The sequence below is a fragment of the Pteropus alecto genome, unplaced genomic scaffold (genome assembly GCF_000325575.1).
Source record: "Pteropus alecto unplaced genomic scaffold, ASM32557v1 scaffold28, whole genome shotgun sequence".
NCBI classification, from domain to species: Eukaryota; Metazoa; Chordata; class Mammalia; order Chiroptera; family Pteropodidae; genus Pteropus; species Pteropus alecto.
The window spans coordinates 1,675,362-1,682,701 of NW_006441063.1; the positions used below are offsets into that span (position 1 = coordinate 1,675,362).

Genomic DNA, 7,340 nt, shown 5'->3' on the forward strand with positions numbered 1-7,340 from the left:
AGCGCAGCGCTTGCCTGCACTGCCGAGGACACGTGCTCGGGAGGAACGGGGGAAGCATCCCGCCTTCCAAGGAGAGGCTCTCTGAGCTCCCCCATCCCGTGCTCTCCAGGACTTCCTTAGGCCCGGAGCGTGATATGCGAAATCCTGCGCGGCGCTGCCCACGGGTGCATGCCAAGTGGGACAGCTCGGCCGCCCCACCCTCAGCACGCCAGTGCCGGGGCTCATGTCTTCCTCCCTCTCTGGCTTTCACAGCACTGGATAGGAATTTAAGGCTTGCCAGCCTCTTAGGACCTTACCCTGTTTTCCCCGGGAGTGGAGCAGCGGGGGAGGGAGTGTGTGGGGGGAGAGAACCTAGGCGGCTCCTCGCCTCCCGCCGCGCCCTCCCTAGTGGGCAGGTGGGGAGCGTAGGAGCATGAGTGCGGCGAGCCAGCGCGGTCTGGTTTCCTTTACGTTTACAAGCTATAAATAAACTTCCCCTTGGGCGGATGCGCGCGGCGTCCAAGGGCGGCTTCCCGCCGAATCCGGCGGGTGGTTTACGATCCGGGCCGGGAGCTGGTCCTAGCGCGGCCTGAGCCCAGGGTGGGGCGCTGGCTCCGAGAGAGCTCAGAGGTCGGCCAGGAGTGGCCGAGTGACCCTCTATCCCCCGCGGAGCTGGGGCGCCTCCGCAGTGAGGCCCGAGGGTGGGGCTGGCTGATTTATGAGCCGTCACCCCACCCCGCCCCTCCCGTTTCACTTGTTTTCCTCGCCTTCTCCAGCTCAAACCCAGTTCTTAAGGCCTCGCCCCCAACCCTGCTCAGCGAAGATTTGGCAATTTCAGGCTGCTGGGGCACCGACACCGGCCCCGGCGGGGCACGTGTCCGCAGGGCGTGGGTGAAACCCTCGGTTGCTTGCACCTTGGCGCCCCCGCCCGGAGCGCGACAAGAGGAGGCAGTCGGGGGCGGCCTTGGCCGGAGAGGCGGGGAGGAAGGGCTGGCCGCGCGACTCCGGAAACCGCGGGCCTGCGGGGTGGATCACTGACCTTCAAGGTCACCGGGCGCGGGGAAACCACTGGCCCACGCCAGAGCAGAGGCCACCGGTCCAGTCAAAACCCTACTGGGGAGTGCGCAGCTCCGCAAGGAAGCTCGGAGGACGCGATAGAAGACGTAACTTGGAGGCCAGCACAAGTCTCAGTACTGTTCTTCATCAATGGGGCGCGCCGTGTCACTCGGCGTGGGGGGAGGGGGGAGACTAGTGGACGTGGAGGGGCCCTTGGGGACTGTGAAAGGAGTGGGGTGACTGGCAGCAGCTACGTTCGTTTCCGCTGAGACTCGGGAGGCCGCGGAGGAGAGGCAGCCAGCCGTGTGGGCGAGAGTCTGGCTTGGGAACCAGGAGGAGGCGTCTTCCCTCCGGGAGGCTCCGTAGCGAGCGTCCCCAGCGTCCCCTTCCCTCCTGCCTCCGCCCCGCTGCGCCCTAGGCTCACTCCCCTGCCCCATGTTTGTTTAACCCTCAACTCCTCCGCCGAGGCCGCGGGTAGAGGGATTCTTGTCGGAGCTAATCCTGAGGCGGGACCCCAATCTCCGGCCGCCGAGAGCGCCCCTCCCCCTTCGAACCTAGAGGCCGAAGGTCCCTATGGCCAAGAGCCTTCACCACCTAAATGGGCCTGGGGGCCATCAGGTGTTGACAGAAGGGGACCCTTGGCAAGGTCCTCATTGTTTCCCGGGAGCTGGGAAGCTGACTCACGCTCTGAGCGCAGAGCGCTGCCGAGTGTTTTCTCGGCAGCCTTTACCCGAGTGCTTTATTTAGACAGGCTTTATTTACAGTACACATGTTTTCGGCTCGTTATTCTGGAGGCGGGTATGGAAACTGGGCAGAGCAGGAGTTCTCCCTGTGAGCCTCACGTTTGGAAGGGGCTAAGGCTCAGCGCAGTCGAAGGATCCCACTACCGCTTGCTATGTTCCCTAGTGAGATGATGTGGGAAAAAAACTGAATGGGTGGACGTGGAAGGCACTTGGAGGGGCACACAGGGGTCATTCCCTCCAACAGTGTGCGCTCGTCGAAGTACATGGTACCCAGAGAAAGGTGAGACTTCAAGGAGGGTGAGGGTCCCAAGATAACACCAGCTTAATGAGAAAAACATCTTAAACTCCATTTCCTGGACTTCTGCACCAGTTTGGAGACTTTGGGGTGACCCAGGGCCTGGTCTCTCTGGATTCTGTAAAGGAGCTTGTCCTGACTCCTGAGTGGAGGGTACAGGCCAGCCAGGCAGCTGGAAGGCCTCTGGTGGCCAGCCTGCAGTCAAACTTGCTTTTTGGCAGCGGCTCAGTAAGTGGGGTGGTCCAGTTAGGGACTGCAGGAAATTGTCTGAGCTAGATTAAATATTTTACAAAACCTTCGGGGGGGCCTAAGGTTGATTTGAAGCTGGCAATGTTAAACCAAACAAAAATTAATGAGTTCTCTCTCCTGACTTTTTAGGTACAGTTCAGAGAAAACTCAAGGTAGCGCTCACTTTTTAGAGGAAGCAAGTTTAATGGTGTTTCCTCTCATTTTTCTCCACCCCAAGAAGTTGCGGTCATCCTCACTGCTGCTTACAGAGCTCAGTAGCCCCTCTGGGTGGGGTGGGGGCAGAAAGGCCTCTCGGGGTCCCTCGTTTGGGGACGGCAGCTGACTCGATCTCCCGTGGCCACTAAATTCTAAGTCTTAGCCCATTTGCTTGTTTCTGACTCTTGTTTGGAATGAAGCGCAGCTTCACCAGAGGTGCTCATGCGCTAGGAACTGCACAGGACACAGTGCAAGCATCAGGGCCCCTTCTCCAGGCCTTCCCCTAGGGCAGCCCCTGGGGGAGAAAGGCTTCCTTTTCAAGAGTCAAGGCCTAACAGCCTTTGCCTGTTTTTCTCTCCCTCCCTTGAGTCTCTGGCTGCAAATTCTGAACTGCTTTCTGGGGTTTGTCTGCAGTGTTTCCCTTCCTGAATCCCACACCCTTCGTCCCTGCCCCCTGGCCTGGGGGTGACCACTCCCTGCACGGATGCCCACCCCATCTCCATATCCAAGCTGCAGTGTATGAGCTCAGCAGGCAGGAAAGGAACTGTGGCCCTGTGAGAGAGGGAGCTGGCTTGACCTTTGCAGGAAAGGAAGAGAAGGCCGATTCACAGCTCACAGCGCTGCAGGGAGACCCAGGGCTGCACAGGGAGCCGCAGGCGTTGCCACAGTCTCGGCAGCTCTGACGGGAGCCTGTAAGAGGAAACCAGCTCCGGGAGGCTGGGAGCTTCTGTGCCGCGTGTACGCGCCCGGTTGAGATGCACAAGCGGCTCTGCATGAGAGAAACTGCCTGTGGGGGGCTGCGGCTCCTGCCAGTGTAGTGAAGTCCGGGGGGCCTCAGAGGCTGGGGGCCTAGCCGTCACAGTTTGGGATTGCTGTGGAGGATGGGGCCTCTGGAAAAGACAATCCTAAAGGACGCTGTTCTTAAGAGGCCCAGCCACCTGGAGACTGGCTCATCAGATGGGGGTGGGGAGTGCTCCAAGCTGCTTAAGAAAGTACGACCTAAGAAGGGAATAAGGGCACAATTGCCAAAGGATGGAGACCTGGAGCCTGGGCCGGGTTTTAAACATTAATACTTGAGGTGGCTCTTTGAGACAGCACCTTCCCAGAGAAAAATAGCAGGCCCATTACTGTAAGTCCCCAAAGACCTCAGGCACAATGATCTCAGAGCCAGCAGTCCGGGGCCCACGTAGGGATGTGTGACTCGGGAAAAGACTGCGGAAAGTGCAGCCCACGCTGGTCTCTTCCCAGGCTCTGAGGGAGGGGTAGGTTGTGATGGAGTGTGCTGCTGCCATTTGGGGGTGAGGTAGGGGAGGTGTTGCCTGAGCTTCGCTGTTGGAAACCATTGTTTGAATCTGCACCCAGCACGCTTCTCCAGCCGGGCTAATTCTCCACGTGTTCAATTTTCGTGTCTGAAAAAAAGCAGCAGCATAGAAACAAAACCATATGACAGGACTGGGCTGCAAACCTGGAAGAATTGAAAGGATGGGGGAGGTGGCGGCTGGGAAGGAGGGGAAATTATACGTGTGTGGGGGGCAGCGGCACACCACTCAAAAGTTTCGGCTATTTCCTACCCGATCTCACCTCCCGGTGTGCTCATCTGATGCCGTTCCAACTCCCTCAAACGGTTCCGCAGCCCCAGCGCCAGCGGGAGGGTGGAATTACAGTTGGGAGGCGAGGCGCTGCGGCGAGAGGCGACGCGCAGAGCCAGGGAGCGAGGAAGCACAGGCTCGCAGCCGCCAGACACAGGGCCAGCTCGGGCCAGCAGTCCGTCCCCAGCGGCTCTGCCCCCCTACTGGTCCGCAGTGGGGAGATTGGTCACAGCACACCCTCTGCTGGTTGGGGAAAGGGGGACAGGGTTTCTTCCGCCTACCTCTCCGGGGCACGATGCCCCTCCCCACTTCCCTGAGAGCCATTTCTTTAAAAAATAGCCTACGAACCAAATGTAGAGATTCAGGTTCAGCCTTTCCCCATCCCCTGTGTTTTCTCTGCGTTGTCTAAATCCGCGAGGGCGCTTTAGGCCCGGCCTCTCTCCCTCCCCCCGCTTCCGCCTGTGCACGAGCCAGTGGCGGTCACTTCTGCGACTCTGGAGGCCGAGGGCCTGGGGCTTTGTTCTCCCAGGGCTTCCCCCTCCCCCCTCTAAGTCATCCCCTTCTCCACACTTTATCTGGCCCCCTTCCATGTTCGCGCACACAAACAACCCCGGTTCATAATCTCATTAGCATAGGCCTGGGTCTGGGTGACCGCCAGGCTCCCCGTGCGCCCCGGCGCCGCGCTCGGCTTCTCAGCGAGAGGGAGGTTCCAGCAGGCGTGCGCCCTGGGTGGGGGGCTGGGAGATCGTGGGGTACATTGTTGGCTTTGGGGCAAGACTGGGGCCGGCCGAGAAGTGGAGGCCGCCCGGGACAGCCGCGGCCGCGGGAGGAAAGCCCCTCCCAGCGCCCAGTTGCCGTGGTCCCCGGAGCAGATGGCAACTTTGTCTCCTGGTGTGCGCGCAGCGACTTTCAACACATTCAAAAGGCTGCGCTCAGCCTGTCGGGGAAGCCTCGCTGACATTCAGAACCGATTAAAGACTCGAGACGGTGCCAGGCGCAGTGGAGAGTTATGAATTAATCATGGGGGTTACCGATATCTGAGGCTCCCCAGGGCAGCCCCTCTATTATTAAGCGGCCCCCACTGCCCACTCCTCACCCCCGCCCCCCGCCACAAAGGAGTAGGCTCGGCGTCTTTTGCACTGCCCCAATTAACAGCCTCCGGGTAATGTGAAAAGTGTTTGCCCTGCCACCCTCAGTGCGGGCTCAGGACGCGACGCTGGGCCTGCCAGACGAGCGTCAGGCAGAAAGCTCAGCCTCTGGGATAGGCCCCGGGTGAGCGCAGCACTCCCGCCGGGGGTCGGGTGAATTGCGTTTTCAAGCTATGTGCTCCAGGCCCGGCTCCCTTCACCTCCGCAGCAGGGGGAGACCCCGGTTAGTGGGTGACGCTGGGGGGCAACCACCGCCGGTACATGTCTGGGCTCCGCGAGCAGCGGCAGGCATGTGGTTTCGTGGGGGTGGCTCTGGTTATGTTCCAGGCATGGAAAAGCGAGGTTCATGTGTGCTGTGAAACCCTGCATAGTCCCAGGGCCTCCTAGGAGGCCCACTGGCTGGAACCCTCATTCCTCAAGCAGCCCAGAGGCACCCTCAATAACCCGCACCCCTGGGAACCCATGCACACATTTCGACCACCGAACCCCCTGTCTGCATACTGTTAAATCACGCACACCCTTCTAATCTTCCCTATTTATTTCCCTGGCCTGTCTGGCCACAGATTTCTGCAAGACAGAGCAGTCTTCGGGTTCCTCCTGCTTCCAGAGGGGCCATAAAAAACAGATGGTCTCATTAGGAACAATTTATGCATATATATTTCGAAGAGTTCAGCAGAGCAGGGGTAGGTTTGCAGCCCCTGCGTCAGGCAGGAGCAAAATATCACCACTTGCAAATGTTTCCAGTTTGCAAAATAATGGCCTATCCAAAGTAGCTAAGCAACGAATTACTCAAACACTATAAGGTTAGATGCCAATATTATCACATTCCTCGTGTTCCTTAAACCGTCCTCCTCCGCGGTCACTGGATTTCTGAGGGAGGCTCGCGGCCCGCGCACCCCTACACCCGCGGCTTCCTTTCAACGACTATTTCCAATCTCCAAGTCAAATCACTTATTAATTATAGAGGCAACTCGAGCAAACCCAATTACCCGTAGGCAGCTCTTCCCAGATGGGAAGTCCGTCTCGCGGCTCCCACGGTGGCCCAATTTCTGGGGAGCCCCCTTTATTTTGTCTTTTGCGTCCGATTTCTTTTTGTCCGTGGTCCGCCAGCGGCCCTGAATGTTTCCTCTCCCAGATTCTTCTTCCTAGAGGCAACTCCATTTTCTTACTGAGTTCCCTTTCCTTCCTCCAAGGAGACATCCCCGCCCCTTAGGAGGCGCTGCCTTCAGGCTAAATTTACCGCCGCGCCAGGTTTCAGCCTTAGGCATTGCAGACCTGGCGCAGGAATGGCGGAAGCCGGATAAAGACCTCTTTTCATTTGCAAAAGGCGGAAGGCTGAGTGATTCGCTCGCTTGGCTGGCCCTCGACTCCTATTTTCTCCCTTCAGGCCTAGCCGGTGGCTTGGGCTCACCTCGATTTGTGAAATGTGGCCTTGGACTCCGCGGGCGCTGCTCGGAAAAAGGCCACCTCACTTTCAATACCGCCACAGTTCTGGCCATGTGGTAATGGTGATGCTAACTCGCAGGACTTGGTGCCAAGCAGTTTACATATACATGTGTCATCTTTAAACCTCGCAGCAACGCATTTATATGGGCCTCATTTCTCCCATTTTGCAGATAAGGAAACAGGTTAAGAAACTTGGCTCAAATCACGCAGTTAGCTGGAAATAAAGCCCTTAATCCTAAACCAGAGTTTTCATCCACAGCTTCAAAGACACCTTCTGGGATAGCATAAACCGCAGGGGCCAGGAAGGGGACGGTTTGTGTGCAGCAGAGGACACCTGGCAGCGCAAAGGCCTCGGAGGTTTCAGGCAGGTGGTCTAGGCGTCAAGTAAGGGAATTAGAAAGCGCACCAGTGGGACGTGGGAAGAGACCTGGGAAACCGAGGCGCGCCTTGAAATGAGGTGCTAGGGTGGCTGCATTGGCTGGGGGCAGGGTTGCGATGCAAAGCGCAGCTGTAGGGGTCTTGCAGCACTTGGAGAAGAGTCCTGTCACCCCTTCGGGGCCACAACAGCCGCTTCCAGGGCTGTGGCGCGCGTGAGACGCGTTGCGAGTTGTGGAAGGCTCGCCCCCGCAACCTGGGGGTG

General features: G+C 58.6%; 1 long non-coding RNA gene across 1 annotated transcript in view; it reads left to right on the top strand.

Annotated features, from left to right (window-relative positions):
• The first annotated feature begins 785 nt into the window (after positions 1-785).
• The window catches only part of LOC112484904, a 13,461-nt gene continuing 6,906 nt past the window's right edge, over positions 786-7,340 (top strand). The window contains exon 1 of the long non-coding RNA XR_003048276.1: positions 786-1,169. This is a non-coding gene — a long non-coding RNA (uncharacterized LOC112484904). The remainder of the gene's footprint in view (positions 1,170-7,340) is intronic.